Consider the following 21,799-nt stretch of genomic DNA (forward strand, 5'->3'; position numbering starts at 1 on the left):
ATACAACTAGTTTCGATACAAATGAAACAGTAAACGAAATGTACAGAAGGGGACGCCAAGGCCTGCGGACGCCAACCGGACTACCTTGGTTCTCTAAACAGATCAAGCCAGCAACTAGACTCAGAGTTAACTCGGTCTGACACCAAAATCTGCACAAAAAGTGCATAGTGCAGTATCAGTACAACCGATCCTATGTAGTGGTAAGTGTCGAGTCTAATCTCGGAGAAGTAATGACGAGGCTAAGACAAGACACATTTATAAACCTGTGTAGTTAAACAATATACGAGCACAATAACAACTAATAAAAGCTGAACAGATCTGTAACAATAAAGAAACCACGTCAGACAATATGCTTTGCACCAATGAAAGTATTAAACACAGTAAAGACAAGTGCATGACATCACCCTTTGTGCTTTTACTCTCAACCTCACCATAATAATTACAGAAACGACACGGCATCACCCTTCGTGCATTAACACTCATCCTCACCATATAAACAAAAGAAACGGCACATGCATTAACACTCATATATAATGGCACGACATCACCCTTCTTGCATTAACTCTCACTCAAAAAACATTGCACGGCATCACCCTTCGTGCTTTAACACTCTCCCTCACCAAAATAATGAACAATAACAACAGAGAGATAGAAATATTAATAATCAGTCTTACTTCAATCAATACCGAATATTAAGAATCAGTCAATACGCAATCAATACCGAATTCCGTAAAAAATGATAAGAGTTGCTCAACCTAACGAATAGCTAGTCTAAGCATGAACAATATGATCAAAGAATACAACAGTTACAAGAATAAGACTCACTCGCATGCTGTGACTCGACAACAACGCATAGGTGCTCGTCACCTCACCTATACATTGTACTCAACATCAAAACACGTAGCAAATAGGCAAATAATACCTAATCCCTCAAGCCAAGGTTAACCACGACACTTACTTCGCTCCAACGGCCAAACTCACAACTTAATCACAATTTTTCCCTTCACACAAGCCTCCGGACCAATAGAATCTAGCAATTTACCAACCAAACTATTCAACTAAAGCCTTAGGATCTACCCACGATTGCAAATAATTTAATTTAGGCCATTTTTGAAAAAGTCAACAAAATTCAACACCCGGGCCCGCTTGGTCCAAGCCCGAAATTCGTACCAAAATCCGATTACCATTCATCCCCTAGCCCAGATATATAATTGGTTTTGGAATTAGACCTCAACTTGAGGTCTAAATCCCCAAATTTCGAAATCCCTAGTTTCTACGCAAAATCCCCTAATTTTACCATGAAAACCTTAGATTTTTGGTTGAATCTTATGAAAAAGCGGTGAAAGATTGAAAGAATTTAGTTTAAGATCACTTACCAATGATTTGGGGAAGAAAAGTTCTTTGGAAATCGCCTCTTGTGGTTTAGGTTTTGAAAATTTGGGAAATGAATCAAAAATCCTGTCTAAGTCATCTTTTGTTCAGCTGCAGGTATTGCATTTGCGAACAAAACTTTGCCCTTGCGAATGAACAGTGCTTTTGAAATTGCCATAAATGGTTCGCAATTGCGAATGAACAGTGTTTTCGCAATTGCCATAAAAGGTTCGCAATTGTGAGTGAACAGTGTCCCACCAGAAACTAGCAAAACCCAAACTTCTCCGAAACGATCCGAAACCACCCCGAAACTCATCCAGAACCTCCCGGACACAAACCATATATGAATTTCAATCATAAAACATGCTACGGACCTGCTCGCACACTCAGGACACTGAAAAGAGGTTGTCTTAACCCGATATTGACCATGGTCAAACTCCCAAATTTCTTAACTTTACTAGTCTCTCAACCAAAGATCTAAAAATACAACCAAGCCCATCGGGACTCCAAACCAAACATGCACACAAGTGTTAAAACATCATAAAAACTTGCTCGTGCGATCAAATCACCAAAATAACACTTAAAACCACGAATTTAGCACCAAATCAAATGAAATTCTCAAGAATACTTTGAAATTCCTATTTTTACAACCAGACGTCCGAATCACGTCAAACCAACTCCGTTTCTCACCAAATTTCACAGATAAGTCAAAAATATTATATTGGACCTGTACCGGGCTCCAAAACCAAAATACGGATCTGATACCAATGAGATCAAACATCAATAGTTTCTTAAACACAAATAAATTTTCAGACATTCAATTTTCAACAAAAAATCATAACGCGGGCTAGGGATCTCTGAATTCGATTCCGGGCATACGCCCAGGTCCCATATTTTGATACGAACCCACCAGGACTGTCAAAACACGAGTTCGGGCATGTTTACCAAAAAAGTTGACCGAAGTTAACTCAAATGAGGTTTTTAAGCAAAATTTCTTATTTTTATCAACTTTCAACATAAAAGCTTTTCGGAAACACGTCCGGACTGTGCATGCAAGTCGAGGAGGGACAAAATGAGGGTTTTAAGCCTCAGAACATAGAAATTGGTTTTAGTTCATAGGATGACCTATCGGTTCATCACATTGACCCAACCGGTCGTTTTGAGAATGGCGTACCGTTTAGTGGCTTAAGGTCTCGAGCAGCTTCGTATTTTGTATTATGACTTACGTGTGTGGTTGAGCTCAGTTTTTAGATGATTCAGAATTTATTTGGAAGGACAAAGTGAAAAGAGTTGGCCGGAGTTTGACTTTTGTGTAGACGAGTCCGGAATGGTGTTATAATAATTCCGATAACTTCGTATGATGATTTTGGAACATATGCCCGGATTTGGATTTGGAGGTCCGTAGGTTGATTGATGCATTTTCACGAAAGTTAGAAAGTTGAAGGTTTGAAAGGTTGAGAAGTTTGACCGGGAGTTGACTTTATTGATATCGGGGTTGGATTCCGATTTCGGAAGTTGGAATAGGTCCGTTGTGCCATTTATGACTTGTGTGCAAAATTTGAGGTCAATCGGAGTTGGTTTGGTATGTTTCCGCGTTAGTTTTAGAAGTTGGAAGTTCAATAGTTCATTAGGCTTGTAATGGGATGTGATTCGTGATTTTGATGTTGTTCGATGTGATTTGGGACTTCGAGTAAGTACGAATTGTAATTTAGGACTTGTTGGTATGTTTGGATGGGGTCCCGGGGTCCTCGGGGTGTGTTTCGGGTGAGTTTTGAACAAGTTTGGGCATTTCGGCACTTTGATGATGTTCTGGAGCAGTTGAAGTGCGGAGGGAAAAATTTGGGAGTGCTGAGGCAAAGCTCATGTGCGGCCGCAAACAAAATTTTGCGGATGCACTGGCCAAAGTGCGGGACGCAACAGGGAAATCGACATGTTTGTTGGTCTGATTTCAGAAGCTTATATCTTTTAATGTATAATCAATTTGGAGATAATCCAAAAATGAAAGTAGTAGCCCTTTGAGTCTAATTACCAGAAAATCAAACCGTTCAGCATTTGAACATTTGTATAGAAATTTATGGTCTACTTATTGAAGACTGATAGTACAGCTACTACTGAAGTATGGCCGCACAATTTAGCTTCGCGGCCGCAGAACTTGGAAGCGCGGACCACACAAAAGTGCGGTCAGCACTATGGGAGATCAGACATAGTACTATATAAACGAGGGTTCGAGTATGATTTCACATTTAGACATTGGGAGCTCGGATTGAGGCGATTCTTGAAGAGATTTTCAAGACATTGATTGGGGTAAGTGATTCTAACTCGGATTTAGTTGTTTTAAATGAATCTATCATTTTTTTAACATTTAATTAGTATTTTTGGTTGGAAAAGAATTGGGGAAATTGTAGAAACTTCATAAACGGTAATTTGAGGATTGGAGGGTCGAGTTGAGATCGGAATTGAGTAATTTTGGTATGGTTGGACTCGTTGTTGAATAGATGTTCGGATTTTGTTAGTTTTGTTAGATTCCGAGATGTGGGCCAGTGGTTAACTTTTTGGTTGACTTTTTAGTTTTCGTTAAAGGTCGAAGCTTTATTATCTGAAATTATTTTCTATGGTTTTTATTTATGATATGAAGGTATTTTGGCTAGATTTGAGCCGTCCGGAGGTTGTCTCACATGAGAAAGTTATTTTAATGTATCGGTTTAGCTTCCTTGAGGTAAGTATCTTGCCTAACTTTGTGTGGGAGAACTAACCCCTAAGGATTTGAGTTGTTTGTTCTATTTGTGTCTTGTGAAAGCCGTGTACGCGAGGTGACGAGTACGTACTCGGGCTTATATGTGGATAATTGACCGGTATAGACTCTTACGCTTCTTTCATGTACTTATTTGGAATTGTTAGCACATGTTATATCTTTTATTTGTTACGTCTACTATCACATTCTTTATGGAAGTTGTCGTTACATGTTATATTCTTTACTTGTCGAGTTTGCTCTTGTATGCCTTATTAGTAGTTGTTACCACTTTTACAATTATGTGATTTTTATTATTGTCGAGTTATTCTTAGTTAAAATTGTTGTACATTATATCCTTTTGTTGCCCGGCTATTCTCATACTTTTTGACATAATTGCTAGTTCATGCCATTTCCTTCATTGTTAGCAGAACTCATACACTAGAATCCGAAGTGTGCCATTTCATGGAAATACTTTCACTATCGAGATTATTCTTAAACAACTGATTGGAATTGAGGTTATCGGAAGTCATTAATCTATTTTAAATTGATGTTGTGTTAAAGGGGATGTTGTTCCTTGTGAGTTACTTTCCTGTACATTTTGTTGTTATTGAGATTTTATGCATATTGTGTTGAGCCGTGGGCTATTTATTGAGGAAATATTGATTTGTTGGATCTTTGGAAAGGTTGCGGCCTATGGGCACTTGTGTTATGAGTTGATACATCGTGTGTTGTGATGTTAGCATTTGTGAATATTTGTGTGGTTTGGTTGTTGCTATGCGGAGTATAAGGGTGGCATTTCACGGTTATTGTTACGCGGGGCATAAGGGTGTCATGTCGCTGTTGTTAAATGTACGGACTGATAAGGGTGGCTATTGTGTTATTGTCCGAGCGGAGTTGTCACGACCCTGGAGGTCGTGACGGCACCTAGTCTCTACGACTAGGTAAGCCTAACATTTGCAGAATAACGAAAATGAAACCAAAACTTTAACAACTAACTGCAACAAATAATTAAATAACTAATGAAAATGCCGTTCGACATGTACAATAATCAACACTCGAGTATACACAGTATTCCCAAAACCCAGAACATTATATGTCAGAAGCTACGGAAGAAAACTAATATCTCTATACACTAGAGTCTAAGAAAAATACGGAAAAGTAAATGACATAGGAGGGAATAAAGGGGACTCTGAGGTTTGCGAACGCGGCATATATACCTTGAAGTCTCCAAAGTCTCGATGCTCACTGATGATGAGGCTGATACGAAGTACCTGGATCTGCACATAAAGATGTGCAGAAGAGTAGCATGAGTACACCATAATGGTACCCAGTAAGTGCCAAGACTAACCTCGGTCGAGTAGTGACGAGGTCAAGTCAGGGCCCTACTGGTATATATAAAATAAATATGGCAAAAAAAAATATTGCAGTGTAATAAGAGATTGGAATTTAACAAAAAGGAAATCATAGAAAATAACAGTACAGTACACAGGGGTGAAAGTAGGGGATCTCCTGAGATACCGTCTCATAGTCCCAAAAGTAAATATGCAAGGGGGATCTCCCGAGATACCGTCTTGTAGTCCCAAATTAAATATGCAGGGGGATCTCCCAAGATACCGTCTTGTAGTCCCAAAGTAAATACGCAGCTCAAAAATAATGGAAATAACAGTTACGGCAAGAAATCCTACAGTTTTAGACTGAGTACAAGTCAAGAAAAAAGTTGGAAATCCACTAAGCATGCTGCAGAGAGTTTAGATAAGCATTTAATACACGTAGACATGCGCTATTAGGCTAAACAGGATAACGACACATGCTGGTATAACTCAATTAAGATGAAACAGGTTATTACTCAGTAAAAATCGGATTTTACAACAAATAGCCCGTGTACGCACTCGTCACCTCATGTACACGACACTCACATAAAACAATAGTACCAAATCCTAAGGGAGTTTCCCTCACACAAGGTTAGGTAAGACACTTACCTCGAACCAAGCTCAATCAATCAGTAAGAATGCCTTTTCCACGATTTTCCGACTTGAAATGACCCAAATCTAGCCAAAAGTAATTACATACCATAAATATAACTATAAGGAACTAATCTAATTAATGAAATCAAGGTTTAAGCAAGAAATTAGAAAATCGCCCCAAAAAGTCGACCCGGGCACACGTCTCGGAATCGGGTAAAAGCCACAAAATACGAACTCCCATTCACTCGTACCAAAATTATCCAAATCCGAATCAAAACTAAATAACTTAGTTGAATAACTCTCCCATTTTCCTCCAAAATTTTCAACCCAAATCCAAAATTAAAGGATGAAATCAACTATAGATTAATGGAATATAATCATAAGTGAGTCAAGAATCATTACCCAATAGCTTTCTCTGAAAATCCCCCAAAATTTTGTCCAAATCCGAGCTCTCTATCTCAAGTTATGTTAAAAATGGCCTAACCCTCGATTTTGAAATGTTATATTCTGCCCTGTGATCCATTCTTCACGAACGCGGAAGAACCCTCGCGTTCGTGAAGCATAAACTTACTTCAGCCCAAAATCCTTCATCATGAACGCGAGTGCCTAATCGCGAACACAAAGGTCACTCATCTCGACCCTACGCGAGCACGGGACCAGCGAACGCGTTGGCAGAATGGTCTGGAGACTCAGTTGACCAACATCCTCTACGCGAACGCGGGAAACTCATCGCGAACGCGTAGACCAATTACCTCAGAGCTTCGCAAATGCGGGACCTCCATCGTGAACGCGAAGAAAATAATCCCTTATGCCTCCAGTTCCTCTTCGCGAACGCGGTTCTCCCCTCGCGAACGTGAAGAAGGAAACCAGAACTGGAAACACCAGAGAATCTGCAATTTTTCACATGTCCAAAATGATCCGTTAACCACTCGAAATTAACCTGAGGCCCCCAGGACCTCAACCAAACATACCTACAAGTCCTAAAATACCATAAAAACTTAGTCGAGCCCTCAAAACACATCAAACAACAACAAAAACACGAATCACCCTCCAATCCAAACTTAATGAACTTTGAACTTCAAACTTCTACAACAGATGCCGAAACCTATCAAACCACGTCAGATTGACCTCAAATTTTGCACACGAGTGATATTCAACATTACGGACCTACTCCCACTTCCGAAATCAGAATCCGACCCTGATATCAAAAAGTCCACTTCTGGTCAAACTTCCAAAAAATTCAACTTTCGTCATTTCAAGCCTAATTCAGCTACATACCTCCAAAATACAATCCGGACACACTCCTAAGTCCAAAATCACCCAATGGAGCTAATGAAACTGACCAAACTCCATTCCAAAGCCGTCTTCACACAGTTCTAACTACGGTCAAAATCCTAGAACTTAAGCTTCTATTTAACTAAGTTTCCCAAAACATTCTGAAACCAAAAACAGAACCTCTCGTCAAGTCACATAAGCAGAAAAAGATACGGGGAAAGCAGTAAATAAGGGATGGGGTCTATTATTCTCAAAACGACCGGCCAGGTCGTTACAGGAGTGATAAGGGTGGCTATTACACGGAGTGATACGGGTGGCTATCGGAGAGATAAGGGTGGCTAACAATATTGTCATGGCGGAGTGATACGGGTGGCTATTAGAGAGATAAGAGTGGAAAATGTCAGGGAAGATGTGTGATGGTTTGGGAATATTGTGTTGGTGATTTTCGTGTGATGGTGTGCTTTTCCTTGTGTATGCCATACACCTTACGTGACTTGCTTTGTTGCTTCGATGAACTACTCGATGTTTTTCATATTACTTGTTGACTTGGGTTGCAGTGGTACACTCGCACAAGCATACACCGTAGCATGCCACTTATACTAGCTCAGGAGCATGGAACTTGACATTTATTCATCATGCCCATATGTTCCTGTATTATCTGCATTCAGGTTGCTATTGAGCCTATGACCACTCCAGGCGGATTGTAATTGTGAGCCTGTGATCATGCCGGGCGGATTGAGATATTGGCACGTGAGTTGTCCGTGCATGATTCGAGATGTGGCACGAGGTGCCGTGAGTATATGATGGTGGGTTGAGATGTGTGACTTGTGACTATGAGATGAAGTATCACAGAGTGATTTTGTTGTGAAACTTGTGTTAGAACTGCTTGATTTATTGGTTGTCATTGTGTTCCTTATTTGGTTTCAATGGTACTTTTATGGTATTCCTATTGCCTTGCTGTTTATATCACATGTTGATTTTTATTGCTATTTACTGATTTCTGCTTTCCATTATTAGCTTCATACTACTTTACTGCGCAATTTATTTTATCTAGAGAGTGCCTTGACTTGTACCTCGTCACTACTCCACCAAGATTAGTCTTGATACATAGTGGTTACCGACCGTGGTATATTCATACTACACTTCAGCATATTTTTTTCCAGAGCCAGGTATTGCAGATATCGAACTCGGGCAGAGTTAACTTGTTGGTCACGAGGATTCAAGGTAGAGCTGCTTGGTCGTCGCAATCCCTTGGAGTCCTTTCCCTATAGTGTACTATTAGCTTGTCATTTGAAGAGTATTGTATTTTGATCATTGAGATATTTCCATGTACTTATCTAGAGTTTGTGACTCTGTATTACTAGTCTTGGGAGGTTGTTATGATTATTGCCGTGTAGGCTCATTTCACTCTTGTTTCGGTATTTATATTAAACATTGTTTGAAATTATCATTGGAAAAACTAGCTTAATCGTTATAGTAATCGTCTTACCTAGTCTTAGAGACTAAGTGCCATCACGACATCCTTCAGAGAGAGTTTGGTATCAGAGCTCTAGGTTCTACGAGTCACGAGCAAGTTTAGTAGAGTCTTGCAGATCGGTATAGAAACGTATGTACTTATCTTCGAGAGGCTACAGAAATACTAGGAAAATTTCACTTCTTTTATTCCTGTCGTGTGCATTGTTGATTTCGAAGTTTGAGCCTTTGTATCTCTATTGTCTCACAGATGGTGTGGGCACGCATTAGCGGATAAGTTGAACAGACATCCACGCCCCCTACTAGAGTTGCGAGAGGCGGGGTCGGGGCAGAGGCCGAGGAGGGGCACGTGACGCAGCTAGAGTACCTACCAGAGCAGCATTTGAGGAGCCTCTTGTAGCTTCTGTTGGGGGACAGGTACTAGAGGCGCCTTTTGTTACCTTCGGACTTCCGGAGACTTTAGCGTAGCTCCTGACATGTTTGGTACATTGGCTCAGGCGGAATTGATCTCGTTGCACCACCTACTTCGCAGATTGGGGGAAGAGCTCAGACTCCTACCGCCCATACTCTAGAGCATCAGACTCACATTGGTTAGGTCCCAGGTTTGGTGCTGGTGCATCCTATTATTCTGGTTTAGCCGGAGGTCAGGCCAAGGGCATCAGAGGAGGAGCAGAAGAGGCTGAGAGGTTCAAGAGGTATAGTCCTTTTACTTTCAGTAGCACAGCTACCGATGATGCACGTGGTTTTCTAGAGAAGTGTTACCATATTCTCTGCACCATGGGTATTGTGGATGTGAGCGAAGTTGCTTTTACTACATTCCAGTTGTCGGGAGTGGCATATCAGTGGTGGCAGATTTATGAGGAAGGTAGACCAGCCGATGCAGCACCACCCACTTGGGCTTAGTTTTAAGAGATATTTTTGAGGGAGTTTGTTCCCCGGACCCTCCAAGATGCGTGGCGTACAGAGTTTGAGCAGCTGCATCAAGGCACCATGACGGTGTCAGAGTATGTCATCAGCTTCACTGAGTTAACCCATCATGCACCTGCTTTGGTTCCTACAATCAAAGAGCGAGTCCACAGATTCATTGAGGGGCTCAGTTATGATCTTAGATTATGCATGGCTCGGGAGTTGTAGATTGATACCCCATTTCAGCAGGTGATGGAGATTGCTAGGATGTTAGAGCATATTCCGGGTGAGGAGAGGGAGGATAAGGAGACCAAGAGGTTTCAAGGTTTTGGAGGGTTCACTAGATTCTACTCTTCAGCTATGACCCATCATGGCGTAGGCTCGGGTATTCGGCCAGTCTAGTCCGCATTTAAGACTACTCTTGGTGCTCTAGTTAGTCAGGGTACTCATATGGGGCAGTCATCTTTTAGTGCACAGCCGGCACGAGGTTCCTACAGTGCTTATTCCAGTTATCCGGCACGGACTCAGTACAAGCAGCCACGTCCACAGAGGGGTTGTTATGAGTGTGGTGATACTAGGCACATCATGGGAGATTATCCCAGACTCGGTAGGGGTAGATTTCATCAGAGCACTCAGGCTACAAGATCCATTCTATTTGCTACTCCACATGCACAGCTAGTTAGGGGTGGAGGACAGGCGGGTAGAGGGCGCCCTAGAGGGGAGGCCCGGCCTGTTGATATGCTTTCTATGGTAGGGCTGAGGCCGTTGCACCAGATACAGGTATGGTTTCGATTTGTTATAGAGGAGCATCATTCTTATTTTGATTCGGTTCTACTTATCAGGGTGAGTCATCCTATCTTGCTTCACATATGGGTGAGTTTCGTGATTTTGTACTATGCTTATGTGTTTACCCCTGTTGGGAGATTCTATAGTGGTAGCTCGTGTCTATTATTTTGTTTTGTTCACTATTGAGAGATATGAGACTAGAAGTGACTTTCTGTTACTCATTACAGTAGGTTTTAATGCAATTTCTAGATGGTTTGGTTATGATTTGTGATTTACATACTCTACCGGTATGGGAAGTTCGTCACGTGTTGTGATTTTGTTTCGCAAAATTGAGTTAGTGGAAGGTTTCAGTTGGTATGATGTGTGTTCTACTTGTGATTCAGAGTTGACGGTGAGACCTTCGCATTTTTGTGTGATGTGATATGTTGGGACCGGGCTAGGTGCCGCGGTGGAGTTGTATTAGGATGAGATCCTTGCGATTAATTTATATATTTTGATTCTCCCTTGTGGAATTGATTCATAGTATGGTAGTGATAGGGAGTTATGCTTGTTGGGATTGTTTGATAGTTCTCTCATGTGTTCCTCCTTGCATATTCAGTCATATTCGTGTTGTCCTTGTTGGTTTTTAGCTTGCGAGGTGTGCACCCAGGTGGTGCTAGATGTGACTTGTTGATTTGAGTGAATAGTTATGGGATCTTCATGTTCTTTGCATCGTTATCTGTGTTGTAAAGGTTTGGAACAAGGTTCTAGCTGAAATGAGGTTAATTGTCGGTGCTGGATTTAATCATGGGCAGCTATGGGGGTAAGAGATATTGTTATAGGCATATGTGTGATGTGTTACGTCACGTGGTTTATACCTTATAAGGTGTATGCATGAGCCGTTGCAGTTGGATGAGGTTGATACATTGTGTTTATGTGGGAATCGAGTCTTTGGGAAAGGATCGGATGGTGAAATTTGGTTCTAAGGTTTATCGGTGTGGGTGGAAAGAATAATCTTCCGTTGATATAATGATGTTGGGCTTATGTGGATTGGGGTGACGTGGGATCACCCGCGATTGTATGTATGGTGACTTCACTAAGTGATTTCGTGGCTTCAGACCAGTTCTTGGCACGTTCGAGGCGAACATTTATTTAAGAGGGGGGGGGGGGAATGTAGTGACATGGCCGGTCGTTTTGAGAATTTAGCATTCCGTTCAGTGGCTTAAGGTATCGAGCAACTTCGTATTATGTATTATGACTTGCGTGTGTGGTCGAGGTTGGTTTTCGGATGATTAAGTATTTATTTGGAAGGAAAAGTGAAAGGAGTTGACCGGAGTTTGACTTTTGTGTATACGACTCCGAAATGGTATTTTAATAATTCCAATAGCTTCGTATGGTGATTTTGGACTCATGCGTGTGCCCGAATTTGGATTTTGAGGTCTGTAGGTTGATTTAATGCATTTTGGCAAAAGTTAGAAAGTTGAAGGTTTGAAAGGTTGAGAAGTTTGACCGGGAGTTGACTTTATTGATATCGGGGTTGGATTCCATTTTCGAAAGTTGGAATAGGTCCGTTGTGTCATTTATGACTTGTGTGCAAATTTTGAGGTCAATCGGAGTTGGTTTGGTATGTTTCGGCATTAGTTTTAGAAGTTGGAAGTTCAATAGCTCACTAGGCTTGAAATGGGATGCGATTCGTGATTTTGATATTGTTCAATTTGATTTGGGACTTCGAGAAAGTTCGTATTGTGATTTAGGACTTGTTGGTATGTTTGGATGGGGTCCCAGGGACCTCGAGTCTATTTCGGGTGAGTTTTGAGCAGGTTTGGGCATTTTGGCACTTTGATGATGTTTTGGAGCAGTTGAAGTGCGGAGGGCACATTTTTGGAGTGCTGAGGCAAAGCCCATGTGCGGCCGCAAACAAAATTTTACAGAGGCACTGGCCAAAGTATGGACCGCACTGAGGGCCGCAACAGGGAAATCGGCAGGTTTGTTGGTTTGACTTCGGAAGCTTATATTTTTTAATCTATAAAGAATTTGGAGATGATCAAAAAATGAAAGTTGTAGCCCTTTGAGTCTAGTTTCCAAAAAAAAGTGCGGTCAGCACTATGGGAGATCAGACCTGGTACTATATAAACGAGGGTTAGAGTATTATTTCACATTTGGACTTTGGGAGCTCGGATTAAGGCGATTCTTGAAGGGATTTTCAAGGCACTAATTGGGGTAAGTGATTCTAACTCGGATTTGGTTGTTATACATGAATCTATCATTGTTTTTATAATTCAATTAGTGTTTTGGGTTGAAAAAAATTGGAAAAATTGTATAAACTTCATAAACTATAATTTGAGGATTTGAGGGTCGAGTTGAGATCGGAATTGAGTAATTTTGGTAAGGTTGGACTCGTTGTTAGATGGGCATTCGAATATTGTTAATTTTGTTGGATTTCGAGACGTAGGCCTGGGGTTGACTTATTAGTTTTTTTAAAGTTCAGAGCTTTATTATCTGGAATTGTTTCCTATAGTTTTTATTTATGATATGAAGTTATTTTGGCTAGATTTGAGCCGTCCTGAGGTTTTTTCACACGAGAAGGTCATTTTAGTTTATTAGTTTAGCTTCCTTGAAGTAAATATCTTGCCTAACTTTGTGTGGGGGAACTACCCCTTAGGATTTGAGTCGTTTGTTCTATTTGTATCTTGTGAAAGCCGTGTACGCAAGGTGACGAGTACGTACTCGGGCTTATATGTGAAAAGTTGACAGGTTTAGACTCTTAGGCTTCTTTCATGTACTTATTTGGAATTATTAGCACATGTTATATCTTTTATTCGTCACGTCTACTATCACATGCTTTATGGAAGTTGTCGTTACATGTTATATTCTTTACTTGTCGAGTTTGCTCTTGTATGCCCTATTTGTAGTTGTTACCACTTTTACAATTATGTGATTTTTATTATTGTCGAGTTATTCTTAGTTAAGTCTGTTGTACAATATATCCTTTTGTTGCCCGGCTATTCTCATACTTTTTGACATAATTGCTAGTTCATGCCATTTCCCTCATTGTTAACCGAACTCATACACTAGAATCTAAAGTGTGCCATTTCATGGAAATCCTTTCACTATCGAGATTATTCTTAAACAACTGATTGGAATTGAGGTTATCGGAAGTCATTAATCTATTTTAAATTGAAGTTGTGTTAAAGGGAGTGTTTTTCCTTTTGAGTTACTTTCCCGTGCATTTTGTTGTTATTGAGATTTTATACACATTGTGTTGAGCCGTGGGCTATTTGTTGTAGAAATATTGATATTGTTGGATCTTTGCAAAGGTTGCGGCCTATGGGCATTTGTATTATGAGTTGATACGTCGTGTTCTGTGATGTTAGCATTTGTGAATCGTTATGTAGTTTGGTTGTTGCTATGCGGAGTATAAGGGTGGCATTTCACCGTTATTGTTATGCGGGGCATAAGGGTGGTATCTCACTGTTGTTGAATGTACAAAGTGATAAGGGTGGATATTGTTTTATTGTCCGGACGGAGTGATAAGAGTGGCTATTATACGGAGTGATACGGGTGGCTATCGGAGAGATAAGGGTGGCTAACGATATTGTCATGGCGGAGTAATACGGGTGGCTATCAGAGAGATAAGGGTGGCAAATGTCAAGGAAGATGTGTGATGGCTTGGGAATATTGTGTTGGTGATTTTCGTGTGATGGTGTGCTTTTTCTTGTGTATGTCATACACCATACGTGACTTATTTCGTCGCTTTGATGAGCTACTCGATATTTCTGATATTACTTATTGACTTGGGCTGCAGTAATACACTCGCACAAGCATACACCGTAGCATGTCACTTATACTCGCTCAGGAGTATGGAACTTGACATTTATTAATCATGCACATATGTTCTTGTATTATCTGTTTTCATGTTGCTATTGAGACTGTGAGCACGCCGGGCGAGTTGTGATTGTGAGCCTGTGATCATACTAGGCGGATTGAGATATTGGCACGTGAGTTGTCCGTCCGGTTGTGATTCGAGATGTGGGCACAAGGTGCCGTCAGTATATGATAGTGGGTTGAGACCCATGACTTGTGACTATGAGATGAAGTATCACGGAGTGATTTCATTTGTGAAACTTGTGTTAGAACGGCTTGATTTATTGGTTGTCATTGTGTTTCTTATTTGGTTTCAACGGTACTTTTATGGTGTTCCTATTGCCTTACTGTTTATCTCACATGTTGATTCTTGCTGCCATTTACTGATTTTTGCTTTCCATTATTAGCTTTTATACTTCTATACTGCAAACATTATTTTATCTAGAGAGTGTCTTGACTTGTACCTCGTCACTACTCCACCGAGGTTAGTCTTGATACTTACTGGGTACCGAACGTGGTATACTCATACTACACTTATGTATATTTTTGTGCAGAGCCATGTATTGGAGATATCAGACGCGGGCAGTGTTATCTTGTTGGTCACGAGGATTCAAGGTAGGTCGTCGCAGTCCCTTAGAGTCCTTTCCTTATATTGTACTATCAGCTTGTCATTTGAACAGTATTGTATTTTTATCTTTGAGATATTTCCATGTACTTAGCCAGAATTCATGACTTTGTATTACCAGTTTTGAGAGGTTGTTATTATTATTGCCATATAGGCTCATTTCACTCTTGTTGCGGTATTTATATTAAACACTGTTTAAAATACTCATTGGGAAAACTGGCTTAATCGTTATAGTCATCGGCTTACCTAGTCTTAGAGATTAAGTGCCATCACGACATCCTTCGGAGGGGGTTTGGGGTCGTGACAGGTAATTTATATTAGCACATAAAAGAAATTCTTGTTGACTCACACTTTGTACTCTAAATGAGTCCTTGTTATCCTTGGCGACTTCACTCTGTACAATTGTCTATTATATAAAGGAAGCTATAGTGAAGAGCTATAATCTTAGGCAAAATATTATTTTACACATGGTATCAGAGCATATTGTTGTTCAATATGTTCCTATACATTTGCATTCAGCGCATATTTTTACGAAGGGCCTCTCCTTGCTCTCACTTTTGTTTTTTATGAGATAATATGTCTTACTTTTGCATGTCCAAATTAAGGGGGTGTTTACCACATAAAAATAATTTCTTATTGACTTACACTATATACTCTCTAAGGCCTCAATTATTTGCACTTAATGGAGGTCTTAATCTTAATCATTCAAATCTCAGACATTAAGTGCGTTTGTTTTTAAAGCCTGAATCTTAATTATTCAGATCTTAATCATGAAGTGTGTTTGTTTTTTTTTACTTCACAACCACTTAATGGGTCTGAATAGATCTGTATGATTAAGATCTATAACAGAGACTTAAATTTCATTAAGATGCTATACATATTCATTATTAACTGCCGCCACCGCCTACCATTATCAACTACCACTATGCCGCCACCACCATACTCGACCACCACCACCACCACCACCACCACCACACCATCATCCTCAATTATAGTCGCCACCATTATCGAACATCACCACCCACCATCCCCACAACTCCGACCACCATCATTCTCACCCACAATCAACACTCATCCACCTCAACTACCACAACTAACCACCCCATCACCATCAACAACCACAACCGGCACCGCCCATCATTATAACCTACCACCACCCATCCACCATCTTCCTCAATAACAATTACTGCCACCACCCGCCATTATTAACTATCACCACCCACCACCATCATCCTCAATCATAATCGCCACTACTACCAATCACTACTAGCTACTAGCATGAACCACCATCATCAACCAAAACAACGACCATCCACTGCCTCTAGTCGGTCACCCATTAGCCATCACCACCAACAACTATCATATTTTAAATAACTATATATTTTATTGATAGAATATTAGATAATTTAGTATTTCATTTGAATATATTTATTAATTTTTAAATAAAGATAAATTTTATACATTTAGATGTTAAAAATCAAACGGTCTTAATTATTTAGCATTCAAATCTTAATACACATCTTAATATATTCAGATGTGTATTCAGATTCAGATGTCTTAATCTTAATACACATCTTGATATCCAGATGTGTATTCAGATTCAGACGTCTTAATCTTAAAAAAAAAATAAATGAGGCCTAAAAAGTCCTTGTTGTCCACGGTAAAATGACTTTGTACTATTATAAAAGTGGAAAGCTCCAAAGCAAATAACCCTATAAAATTGAAGGACAATAATACCCTATAAAAGTTCATAAATCAATAGTAAATTAATTATTACTACTTCATAAGCCAGTCAAAAGAATCAAATTGATTATATCAAACGTAGTTACGTAGAAAATAAGTATTCCTACGAGGATTACGAGCGAGTTATTTATTTCTATCGATAGAGAATAGAAAACATTGAATTATCCCTCTGAACACAAGAACTAAATACATTGTATTTGGATGGCCAACTCGAAGCATGGTGACGCTTAGAATTTTGTGCAGAACTTAAGTATGCGTTGCCAAACTCGAAACCGTTCATTGGAGTAAAATAAAAAATTGTTGGTCGTAAATCTTAAAGGAAACTCATGAACATCCACATTACTGATAATTGAAGTGAAATTAGCAGTGTGACTTACAGTAAATAGAAGCCAACTAGACTTAGTCATTTCGATATCGTCGTGTTGTTCTTTTCGTATTTGTTTTGCAGAAAAATTGTCAGCATATTGTCCATGTCAATTGTTTCATTCTACCGGTTCTATATTTTATAATCTGGTATTGGAATTATAAATAAAAATTGGGTCGAGGGAGTTTAGGCATTAGTATTAGATTCAAAAATTGTAATTTTAACTATTTGAACAACTGAACTAAATCTTCAGTATATTCTTCAGATTTTAAAAGTGTCTTCAGGCTTTGTTATTCCTTGGAGTTTTGCATCCGAGTTGGCTATGGTAATTGGTCATTCCATTTTGCCCCTTGTTTTTGTTAGCTCTTTGTTTTCACATAACTAGTGAATTTATTCCTGCTTCGCGCAGTTTTAAAATATTATAGTAAATTTAATATATACATATTTGAGTTTAGTTTTCTAATTCTTTTTTTGAAAGTTTCTCAATATTTTTTAAAAAGAAGAAGATATTTGAAATAATAGAAAAGAAAAAGGAAATAAAAAATAAATAAATATTCACCAATCTGTGGTAAACATGAAACTTGGTCGTTCCTCTTTTCAGTACATTTGTTTTTCCTTTTTTTTCCTCTTTATTTTTCTTATATTCTCTCTTTAATAATATCTTATAGTTTTATATTAAGAAAAAGTTATTTATGGAAGGAGATGATATTTTGGTCTAATAGAAATCATCCGTACTTGATAAATTAAAATTTAATATCAAATCCTCATTGACATCATCATGTATGCTTTCAAGAACGAATACATGGACGTTACACTGTCACAATTACAAGTGGGGGGTACATGCACGTCACATACCATGAAACGCTCTCTCTGTCTCTCTCTCTTTAATGTTTTGTATAATTATTCAAAATACTAAAAATTGTAAGTTACACATTTTTATGTTGGGAATCAAATGAACATGTCCATTTAATATTTGTATCAGCAAACTAAGCACAAATAGTTAAACAATCTTGGTCAGTATAAAAATTTATTGCACGTATTTCAAATTATATATTATAATATTAAATTATAAAAAGTAAATTAATTTTTACCGAAGAAAGACCAAACTTGATGAGGGCGGAAGGACTCAGTCCGAGACTCAGCAAATACTATTGCTAAAGTAAAATAATTATAGAATTTTGATGCAATAAACGGATGGCAAAATATTGTGTTGATGGCCACATGATTAGATAAAAAGACACATGTATCCCTCTCCCTCGCAATTGTAATGGCATTAGGGAGGAACTGTAAATTTTTAGCTGGACCTAAAATCTGAAAGTGTGTCTATATAACGACCCGGTCGGTCGTTTTGAGAGTTATAGCCCTGATCTTCTGTTTACTGCTCCCCCCGTAACTCTTCCTACATATTGACTTGTCGGGAGGTTTTGTATTTGGTTTTGGAGTGTTTGGGACACTTAGTCCCTAAACGGAAGCTTAAGCCTTAGGACTTTGACCTTAGTCAGAACTATGTGAAGACGACTCCGGAATGGAGTTTCGTTAGCTCCGTTGGGTGATTTTGGACTTAGGAGCGTGTCTGGATTATGTTTTGGAGGTCTGTAGCTTATTTAGGCTTGAAATGACGAAAGTTAAATTTTTTGAAGATTTTGACAGGTAGTGGACTTTTTGATATCGGGGTCGGATTCCGATTTCAGAAGTTGAAGTAGGTCCATAATGTTGAATATGACTTGTGTGCAAAATTTGGGGTCAACCGGACGTGGTTTGATAGGTTTCGGCATCAGTTGTAGCAATTTGAAGTTTCAAGTTCTATAAGTTTGAATTGGAGGGTGATTCGTGATTTTAGTGTTGTTTGATGTGATTTGAGAGCTCGACTAAGCTCGTATGTTGTTTTAGGACTTATTGGTATATTTGGTTGAGGTCCCGGGTGTTGATACCCAATTTTTCCCTAGGTATTTTTTGTACCCAAAATACTTCCAAAATAGCATGTATGTGTATATATATGCACACCCAAGAGTTTTGGTATTTTAATGATTTTTCTAAACCAATTTACTGCCTATTTTAATACCACAAAATCCAATAAGTATTCCCAAAATAATCATTTTTGGTGAATAACTTATTTCATTCTCATATTTACACCAAAATATAATTAAGGTGATTTTTGTACATTTTTACAAATTTATTTGGTATTTTTAAAGCTAAATTGCATGTAATTGCAATTATAGTCTATTTTACGATTAATAGCATTTTATAATTATAAAATTATTTTCAGTATTTTTAAATTAACATTCATATAGTATTTGTTTGCTCAGTATTTTTAATTTGCTTTTAATATCATTATTACTATTTTTTATAAAATAAAAAAGGGAAAATTTGGCTATTTAACACTTAGCCTATTGCTATTTCAATAACAGCCTTTCTCCCTTTCAATTTTAGCCCCCAATTCCGCCCCAAATTAAACGACCCAATTCCTAAAAATACCCAACCCACGACCCAATTGCTAAACCCGCCCGGTTTTCTTTTAAATCTGAGCCGTTGATCATTTTGATCAACGACCAATATCCTTCATTTCCTTTTTTAATCACCTAACCCCTCTATCCCTACCTCATTTGCATATAGACGCCGCCTCTAACTCCCTTCGTCTCCCTCAAACGCTCTCTAACCTCTCCTAAACCCTAATCACCTCCCGCCTTATCTCACCTCATTCCCACCGGAATCCATGGCGTCTCCAGCCATCGGATGGCCTGTGCTCACTCTCTATCACCCCTGANTACATTTCTTCTTCACATCAGCTGAAATATCGCCAAATCCTGCATTTTATCGGCTGAAATATCGCCAAATCTTGCATTTCATGGGTTGAAATATCGCCAAATCCTGCATTTCATGGGCTGAAATATCGCCAAATTGTCCAAAGGCGCCATTGTTCGGAGGCACCATTTTCATAGCCCAAGAACGCCATGTCATGGCCTGAGTACCCTTTTTCAATCTTTTTGCATATCATTATTCAAAGGCATCATGGTTCGGAGGCACCATCCTCATGGCCCGAGAACTTCATTTCATGGCCTGCGAATCCTTTATTATACGCTTCATGGCCCAGGACATCATAGTCTAAGAACGTCATCCTGACCGTCCAAAGACAACATTCATGGTCCAAAATCCAATAAGTATTCCCAAAATAATCATTTTTGGTGAATAACTTATTTCATTCTCATATTTACACCAAAATATAATTAAGGTGATCTTTGTACATTTTTACAAATTTATTTGGTATTTTTAAAGATAAATTGCATGTAATTGCAATTATAGCCTATTTTACGATTAATAGCATTTTAACACTTAGCCTATTGCTATTTCAATAACTGCCCTTCTCCCTTTCAATTTTAGCCCCCAATTCGACCCAATTCCGCCCCAAATTAAACGACCCAATTCCTAAAAATACCCAACCCACGACCCAATTGCGAAACCCGCTCGATTTTCTTTTAAATCTGAGCCGTTGATCATTTTGATCAACGGCCAATATCCTTCCTTTCCTTTTTTAATCGCCTAACCCCTCTAACCCTACCTCATTTGCATAGAGACGCCGCCTCTAACTCCCTTCGTCTCCCTCAAACGCTCTCTAACCTCTCCTAAACCCTAATCACCTCCCGCCTTATCTCACCTCATTCCCACCGGAATCCATGGCGTCTCCAGCCATGGATGGCCTGTGCTCACTCTCTATCATCCCTGAGCCTAAGCTACTCAAGGTTTGGGGGCTTGACCTCGATGGTCTCTTTTCAGATCCATCTCAGATTCGTAGATCTATGGTTTTCCAGCCACGCTCCGGCATGTTCAAGCACTGGAAGCTTGATTCCTGACCGTTTCGACTCAGGATCTGATCTTGTTCTTCCAAGCCTTTCTCGCTTCTAGGGTTTCTCTGAAACCCTAAGCCATTCGAGGTTCTTTCACCGTTATTTGTTTAGATCTGTGCTATGTCTATGTTCTTCTTGACGTTTTGAGTGTTTTCCCCAAATTTCCTTTTCAAAAATCGTTTGATTTTAAATTAGGGTTTCTGAAAGTCTTTTGATTCTTGCTGTTCTTTTCTTTTAGATGTTTGTTTGTATTATGCTCGTATGTTTTCCTTCTCTATTACGCATGTATTGTCCTTCTTTTCTTTTATATGTGTGCTCACATAATTAGTCTGTGTTAAATTTTCCTCACTCTTCTACCATGTGTGTTTACTACTGAGTTTCTTGACTTTTGCTTTTCTGAACTCTGTTTATGTTCTTGTTAAGCATGTTTCGTCTATTCTGGACTTGTCTAAGTTCCGAGTTTCCAAAACGTGTCCTTTTATACTCTCAAATCGATTTTCTTTCTCTGATTGTTTCAAACCTGCTATCATGGTCTGTTTGTTTCTCATGAGACTCCTTGATCTGTTCACTTGCCTTCTCGTTTCTGTGTTTGATTCGATTTGAAACCCTAGAATTTGGGGGTTTCTTTGATAAACTGGATTAGGGTTTCACTTTGGGACCCTGGACCTTCAGACGCACTATGAATCTATGACTGAACTCGTATTCTTTTGTTTTATGATCCTAAACCTTGCAATGTTAGACTTTCTGTTTGATTTGTTTGCTTTATATATGAGAAACTCCTCTTTCAAAAGGTTTTGACAACTACTTGATTGATTTTGGACTCCTTTGATGGGGTCTCGACTGATTGCTACTGATTTTCTTTGTTTGAGCCCTCCT

Source organism: Nicotiana attenuata, unplaced genomic scaffold, assembly GCF_001879085.1.
Source record: "Nicotiana attenuata strain UT unplaced genomic scaffold, NIATTr2, whole genome shotgun sequence".
NCBI lineage: Eukaryota > Viridiplantae > Streptophyta > Magnoliopsida > Solanales > Solanaceae > Nicotiana > Nicotiana attenuata.